Source organism: Cebus imitator, unplaced genomic scaffold (assembly GCF_001604975.1).
Source record: "Cebus imitator isolate Cc_AM_T3 unplaced genomic scaffold, Cebus_imitator-1.0 Scaffold117, whole genome shotgun sequence".
Lineage (NCBI taxonomy): Eukaryota > Metazoa > Chordata > Mammalia > Primates > Cebidae > Cebus > Cebus imitator.
In genome coordinates, this window is record NW_016107432.1 from 2,324,794 (window position 1) to 2,333,315 (window position 8,522).

The 8,522-nt window shown below is 47.9% G+C and overlaps 1 pseudogene; it reads left to right on the forward strand.

Moving 5' to 3' along the window:
* The first annotated feature begins 3,061 nt into the window (after positions 1–3,061).
* The window catches only part of LOC108311495, a 48,163-nt pseudogene continuing 42,702 nt past the window's right edge, over positions 3,062–8,522 (forward strand).

The following is an 8,522-nucleotide window of genomic DNA, read 5'->3' on the forward strand; positions in this document are numbered from 1 at the left end:
CTTTGCTGTAAGAAATTATATTCCCCAAAACTAAACCATGCTACTCACTCAATTGAGGTAAAAAATAAAAGACTGAGGGGGATGCCCGAAGGTCAGGACATGAATACCTTGGAATATTAATATCCATCTCATGATGCCTGAGCGTAAATGCCCCACTTTCAAACAAAACAATACCAAGCATTGCTATTATTCTGAAATATTAAGTTAGGATTAAATAATTAAAATTTTATTGATGTATACAGAAATATATGCGTAATAAAATATTAATGTAATGCTCAATAAATTATAACAAAGCTAATACATTTGTGTAACTATAGAACTACCCTTGTTTTTGCCCACAAACCACTTCCTCTTTTCTTCCTCCCCAAACTAACCACAATCTTGAGAGCTAATGTTATAGTTTTTCTTTTTATACAAGTGTTTTATTAGAGAATATTTTAAACCTATACACAATAACCAAAATTGTATAAGCTGATGCTCAGCCTCAACATATAATTATGTCCCAATTCTGTTTAATTTCTACTTCAACTTCTTCCCTATCCCCCCTTTATTATTGTTTTTAGTTATGTTTTGTAAGATAAGATGTATATGCATTGAAACATACAGTCTTTACTGGACCTCTATTACAAGTCAATATATCTATATAATCTTTTCCCTTTCAATTATAGAATTACCACCAGTTAACAATTATCAATGTGCATGTGAATCACCTGAAAATATTATTTGAAATGCAGATTTTGATACAACATATCTGGGTTTTGCCTGAAAAACCCAGTTTCCAGTCTAGACCAAGGGGCATGGGTTGAAGCAGGGCCTGAAGGCGTGCTAGCAACATCACCCTGCCCACGCCTGGCCCCATACTCACCCACCTGTGACTCACCTCAGGGACCACAGGCAGGGAGGGGAGGGTCATTTTGGCAAACCAGGGACCTGTGCCAAGCAAAGATGCCTGCCCCTTTAGAAATGAGTGAGGGTGAAAGTGTCATGGCCTCCAGCTTTTCATGCTCATCTCCCCTGAGCCCACATGGCCACCAAGAGGGCTGCTGATGGCCTCTGGTACCCCAACAAATTGCCCCACCTCCAGATGGACCAGAGCAAAGTCAAGGAAAAGTCTGTCTGGTCCTTGTTTCTTGTCAGCCACTTCTGAGCTCTGTAGCCTTGCACAGGCCTTCGCTCCTCCCTGAACCTCAGTTTCCTATTACATGCTGGGGACATTTACACAAACCACACACATGATGAAGATGAAAAGAGAGAACGGGTAAAATGACCTCACCTGCCAGAGGAGTCAGCGCTCAGGTAACTCTCATGCTCTGCGGTGGAATATTTCTTCAGAGACAAAGAGCTTGAGAATCCAGGACCTGGGCCTGACACTGACCTGCTCCGTGACTCTGACACAGTGGCTTCCCCTCTCTGAGGTCAGATCCCCACTGGACAGGCTGCTCTCACCTGTGTCCCTGTGCTGGGAAGGGAGTTAGTCCTCCCCAGCTTGTAGGGGAGCCCTTGGCCATGGCTGAGTACAATCTGGCCCCACTGTCCTGCCTCATTGGAGCAGTGGGAAAAGGCGAACACAAAACCCAGACCCCAGCTGATCTGGGAACAGGCTCTCCTTGAATTTGTCAGGCACTCTCAGGAATATGTCACAATTTAACCAGCCTGTGACTCTGTCCACAAGCTGCCCCTTCTGCATGGATGCTGCTATCCACTGCCACTCTACTAAGACACCTCTGATGCCCTCCCATGGAAGGATTCTTACACACACTCACACACACACAAAGTCACACACAGTCTCACACAGACACACAGTCACCCACACCCACCCACACAGTCACATTCACACACACACACACATGCAAAGTCACACACACATGAACACACACACACATATACAGTCACACACTCACAACCATACACACACGCACATATAGAGTCAAAAACACACACAGTCACACACAGTCACACACACATGGTCACACATACAGTTACACAGTCACACACACAGACACAGTCACACTGTCACTGTCAGCCCATATCGCCCCGCCGACTCCTGAGCCAAGGCCCCCTCACCCTCACCCCCGTGTTAAAGGCACAATCACACACACAGTGTCACACACAAACACACAGTGTCACACACACATAGTCATACAGTCACACACACTCACACACAGTCACACACAATCTCACACAAGCACAGCCCGTCCTTCCTCCAGGCTCACGAATCACCTCAAACCCCGCCTTGGGGCGCAGCCCGCATGCTGACCTCGGTCCGTCCTCATACAGCGAGTGGGGTGCGCGGCCCTCCCTGACGCGGGAAGAGCAGTTCAGGGGAGTCGGTTGCGCATCCCCAGCGCCCTGCGGGCCTCGGGTGAGGAACGCTTCGGGACTGGTCGCAGCTGCTGAGGACGCCCTCCTCGCCAGGAAGCGGGGTCCTGGGGGGCCGGTCTCTGCCCGCTGTGAACAACAGCTCAGTGGTGTCCTCGCAACAGGCAGCAAATGTGCAGGAAGGGACCGTCCCGTCTTTGGCCTCAGCTTCGTGTCTGTAAAACGGGGGTGAGGGGGCCTCGGTCAGGCCTCGGAGCGCGGCTGGCGGGGCGATGTGGGCTGAGAGTGTGTCTCCATCCCCAAGCCCACCCGGAGCTGTGCGGGGAGGGCAGCTCCCGGGGGCTCCCGACAGCCGCAGCCCCGCCGCCCCCACCCCGGGCCGCGCAGCCCCGGTCCCCTTCGCCCCACCGCGCGGTCGCTTTGAGGTCGGCCGGGGTCTGCCCGGCGATGGCGGCGCTGCAGCCGCTGGAGTCCTCCCGGCGGTGCCGAGGACGCGGACCCCGGAGAGGTGGGAGTGGGCGCCCCGAGCCCAGTCCCCGCCCGGGCCCGGCCGCCGTCGGCCAAACCAGGGCGGGGGCGGACACCGTGGGCGTCCAGGGCGAAGCCGGGCCCTAGCCGTTGGGCGACCCCCTGAGCCGCGGAGCCCCGCGGGGTGGAGCCGGGTCAGGGCCCTCGGCTCCGGGCGCGGGCCGCTGCGTCTCGGGTGGGCCAGGGCCCAGGACGCGCCCAGGAGTCCGACCTCATGGCGCTGCACGGTGGCGAGCGGGGCTGGCTGCCCGGATACCAGCGGCCCCGCAGGCCCCAGGGGCCGCCTGTGGAAAGGCAGGACAGGTGCATTAAGCGAGCAGAAAAGTCACTGGCCAGCTGCTGAGCAGAACGCCTGGTGGGAAGGTATGCTCACGCAGTGCTTGGACAGGATTCACGTAGTCTGACACTTGTCTGCTTGGGCAAATAGATGCTCATATGCTTACGCAGAATGGATATTGTGATGGTGGAGGGTCAGTGGATGCTACGAGTAAAAATTACAGAGTCATGAGTTACTTTAAACAAGCAGTGGTGAAGGATCTCCTTCTGCAAGTTGGTCGGGCTTGAGGTATACTCATTCCATGTCTTTGATTTACATGGATATGAAACCTGGTAATATTTCCATGTATCAGACCTCAATCCCCAATGCAGCCTCTGAAGAAGGAGATGAAGAGGACTGGGTGGATCGGTCATTTTCATGCTCCTGTTAAAGACATGCCTGAGACTGGGTGATTTATAAAGAAAAAGAGGTTTAATAGACTCACAGTTCCATATGGATGGGGAGGCCTCACATTCATGTGGGAAGGTGAAAGACACATCTTACATGGTGGCAGACAAGATGGAACGAGAGAACCAAGCAGTTTACCCTTATAAAACCATCAGATCTCTTGAGACTTATTCACTACCAGGAGAACAATATTGGGGAAACTGCCCCCATGATCTCCCAGAGTCCCTCTCACAGTGTGTGGGAATTATGTGTTACAAGTCAAGATGAGATTTGGGTGGGAACACGCCAAAGCATATAATTGGGCATCAAACAAAGTTATGCTTAAAACAGGTGATCCTGGACATATAACAAGGCTCTCTAGTCCACAGATTGAACAGGATGATAGTCATTTTTTTGCAAATGAAATTTTACAGAAGAACTATACCATCTACTAAAAGCAGATGTCTTGCACTTGCCCCCACAGTGGTATGTACTGCTGCTGCTGAATCTCTCCCCAGGAATGGAGACCAATGGCATGGAATCAGACAGGGAAGATTACCTCAGACACCACACGGGCTTTTCCAAGAATTTATAGAGTTGCTCAAAGTTATGATTCATCCAGATCCAGAGAGAAGACCTTCAGCAATCGCCCTGGTAAAGCATTCAGTGTTGCTGCCTGCTTCTAGAAAGAGTAGAGAACAGTTATGTATAGAATAGAATGTTGAAAAGTCCAAAAATACACTTTTACCTAAAGAACTCATGAAAGCACAGATAACAAAGGCTGCAGCTGAGGAAAGAGCGCTCTTCACTGACCAGACACCACTAGGTCCACCACCCAGAGGAACACAACATCTTGACTTATTAGAACAAAAATGAAGTGCTTTCTCAGCCTTCCAGTATATTAAACTACTCATTTCCCATCTACTCCATACCCACCAAAAAACACTGTGACAAAAGCAGTGTTTGAAATACTGCTAGAATCCAATTTGCAATTACTCCCTCTACATGTGTCAGTAGTTTTACTGATTAGGACTTTTATTTGTGAATTACATTTGAAAGCTGTATTTTGACCATAGCTTCTTCAGGTTTTGTGTAGTCTTACCAATCCATCTTCTGTAAAATGGCAGTCACTGGTGGATGTTACAGCAGCCTTTCCGAAATTAACCGCTGTGGTGCTGTGTTGCTCTCAGTGTGCTGCTGCACTGTAATGAAGGTATCTTTTTCTACAGTGACCTGGGGAAAAGTATTCAAGGTCTTCATGACAAACACATTCTCCTCTCAATAAGGCAAATGCTATTTTTTTTTTTTTTTTTTTTGGACGGAGTTTCGCTCTTTTTACCCAGGCTGGAGTGCAATGGCGCGATCTCGGCTCACCGCAACCTCCGCCTCCTGGGTTCAGGCAATTCTCCTGCCTCAGCCTCCTGAGTAGCTGGGATTACAGGCACACGCCACCATGCCCAGCTGAATTTTTGTATTTTTAGTAGAGACGGGGTTTCACCATGTTGACCAGGATGGTCTCGATCTCTTGACCTCGTGATCCACCCGCCTCGGCCTCCCAAAGTGCTGGGATTACAGACGTGAGCCACCGCGCCCGGCATAAGGCAAATGCTAAACCCACTCATTACTACTCAGCCTTCAATGTTTCTGTGTGTCAAATTTATATTTATTTTTTTTAACGTGAATTATATTTGTATATTCAATTGAGAGCACTTTGTAGGCATTGCATGAGACATGAGATGATTATTCTGTGTAAGTATTGCCTTGTGAATTTGCTATTTAGTTTTGTCTTTGCTGTAAACTTGTAATGTTAAACAATCACTGGTGTTAATAGCCTTTGCTTTTGAAACGATTATGTGAAATGTACAGCTGCTCTTGAGGAAAAGCAGCTCTTGGTCTTTTTTCTTTGTTTGAACTTTAAAGCTAGTACATTAAAGATGCACCTTCCCCATGCCTTTGGAATTTTGTATTAATGCCAAATAATAATTACTGAGTTTTGTAATTTTTTTCTGGTAATCTATTCGCTTAACTCTTTAAAAAAATACCCTTTCCTCCTCCCCAGTTTTGTATTTGATTGTATTGTTAGTCTTATGTTCAGTGTTTTACCGGGTTTGTCTGCAGTGTTTGTATATATCATCTGATCTTGGTGATACTCTACACAGCTGTTTGAAATACTAGAGTTACATCTGACATTCTAAGTTTTTCACAAAATACATTTTATCTGTGATTACCCATTTGACTGGCACACAGATTTGCAAAAAAAAAAAAAAAAAAAAAAGAAGAATTTTTCCATTGTTTGTTTTCTCACTAATTTTGATGTAAAACATGCTTCCCCTTGTCTTTGACTTGCATTTTATTAATATTGATAGGCATGTTAAAACTCACTTAATTGTCTAGGAAAGAAAAAAGAAAATGGGTCTGTGGGTAGGACTACCAGGCAGAAGGCCTGGTGTGGGCATAGATGTGGGGATTGAGAACAAGCATCGCCATGAGGGGCAGGAGGCCGGAGGTGATGACCAAGAACAGGAAAATCCCCAAACCCAGCAAGTCAGGGAGCCAAATGAAAGCGTTCTATCCTGCATCAGCCGTTTAACCCATCAACACTCCAAGGGAATATTCTTTTAGAGATACTGATAGATCTAACTTTCCTGTAATTTTGTAAAGAAATCTCATTTATCTCATCAGCCTGTCTGCAGGATTAAAATCCCAAATTAGACTACTACTTTTAGGAAGGCATTTTGGATTAGGTTGCAAGGAAACTGAGGAAGCTGCTATCAGTCATTCACACCCTGTGCAGACATTAATTCACCAGAGCTTTGGTCAAAGATGGGAGGAGCTCATTATAGGCAGGCCTGGATGGTCCACAGAGTGTGAAGTCATGACAGGAACACAGGGAGGCTAGGCCCAAAGACAGCTGCAAATCCAGAAGGCAGTATTATTATGCCCATTTTACAGAGGAGGAAACTGAAGCACAGCAGGTAACTTGATCAAGACCACACTGCCCCAGAGTAGAGGAACCAGGCTCTAAATCCAGTCAGCCTGCCTCGCCGTCAGAGCTCACACACACAAGCTTGTTCTGCAGTTATGCAGGACTGCACTGTGGCTAAGTACACAGACTGGGTTCACATCCCAGCTGCTCTGCTATTTCCAGCTGTGTGACCAGGGGCAAGTTACAACATATGTGCTCAGTGTCCTCTGTAAAGTGAATATAGCAGTACCTGCCTCATGGAGTCCCTTAATAGTGTAACATGTTTAGAATGGTGGCAGGCACACAGTCACCATCAGTATAGTCTATTCTGCCTGAAACCCAGATGGGCACGTTTTGAAAAGTCTAAAACTCAGGACTCTGACATGCCAGCCTGTGACATCCTGGGATCCTCCAGCAGCATTCTAACATCTCTTGGCTACAGAATTGTATGCTGCTTCCCAGAGCTGCAAGGTGTATCTGTATTAATACAGTGTAATGATACAGCCACCTGTCCACCTAGTTCATCCCTATAGTAGGCAACTAAAGTGATGTCAAAGCCTTGGCTGAGGCCCAGACCTGGTAACCTTCGCTTCTCTCTTTCCTGTGTACTCTCCTATTCAGATTCATGCATCCCCTGCAGGACTGCTTAGCCCACAGGGAAGGCAGAAGGGTGAGAAGGTGGGTGGTGGGTACACCTGTCCACTGAACTGTGCTGCCTCTTGCCATGCTGAACTTGTGGGCCCAGGCACTGGGTCTGGACCTGAGGGGTCTTGTTTTCCCTTTAACTTTAAGCCTCAACTGGCAGCAATTGCAGAGCTTCATCCCTCCCCGTGAGCCTGTCTGGGTGTTTATGCTGGATGGCATGCACCCTCCCTCTCCCTCCCACCAGGAATACATAGTCTACGTCCTGGCCAGGCAGCTGTGGCAGATGAGAAGAGCTTCAACATCGACTTTATCAGGCTGCTGTGCTTTCTTTCTGCTGGCTTTTGGCATGTTTCTCATGAGCCATGATCAGCCTCAGGTCTATGTCACCTTCTGCAGCTATGTCATGGTGACTGGAGACAGTGTCTGCGGCATGTGCCACTGTTACCCCACGGTAGGTGTTGGAGGGGCTGGGCAGGGTTAGGAGGGCTGGAGACTATGCCTCTATTTCATGCATCAGCTCTTCATCCTTCAATCATCTCCTCAATTTCATTTTGACTCTCTGTTTACTTCTTTCTGCTCTCCTGAGCATCCATCCATCTATCCACCCTTTCATCCACCCATCCATTCATCTGTTCATCCATCACTTACCCACAGGGTTGATCAGAAGCCCCTAGGATCTGGAGCCATGACCCAAACACCATGGAGGAGACACAACAAAACACAACATATTATCCATGTGCTTAAACTAAGTCAATGAGTGCTTTCTACCTGCCAGGCACCCCTGCATTTACAGTGCTGTTCTACCCTTATCCTGAGGTTTTTTTTTTTTTTCTTTTTTTTGAGATGGAGTCTCGCTCTGTTGCCCAGGCTGGAGTGCAGAGTGGCATAATCTCGGTTCACTGTAAGCTCCACCTGCTGGGTTCATGCGATTCTTCTGCCTCAGGCTCCCCAGTAGCTGGGACTAAACGCCAGCTAATTTTTGTATTTTTAGTAGAGTCAGGGTTTCACCATATTGGCCAGACTGGTCTCGAACTCCTGACCTTGTGATCCACCTGCCTCAGCTTCCCAAAGTGTTGGGATTACAGGTGTGAACCACAGCACCCAGGCTGTAGTTTCATTTTATAGCAGAAAAAACTGAGGGTCAGAAAGTGAGGTTCTATAGCTGAGTGGCAGAGTTTGGATTGGAGCTCAGATGTGCAAATGGAGGCATCATTCTCTTCCTTGAGTTCTCCACCACAGGGCCCCAGAGATGCTTAGCTTTCCAGGGTGGGTCAGGTTTAATCTTGGTGGAATACATTGAGCAATTCTCTATCTGTTGGAGTCTTAACGTATTCTTAGTCTTAGGAGTGACTGAGTGATGGG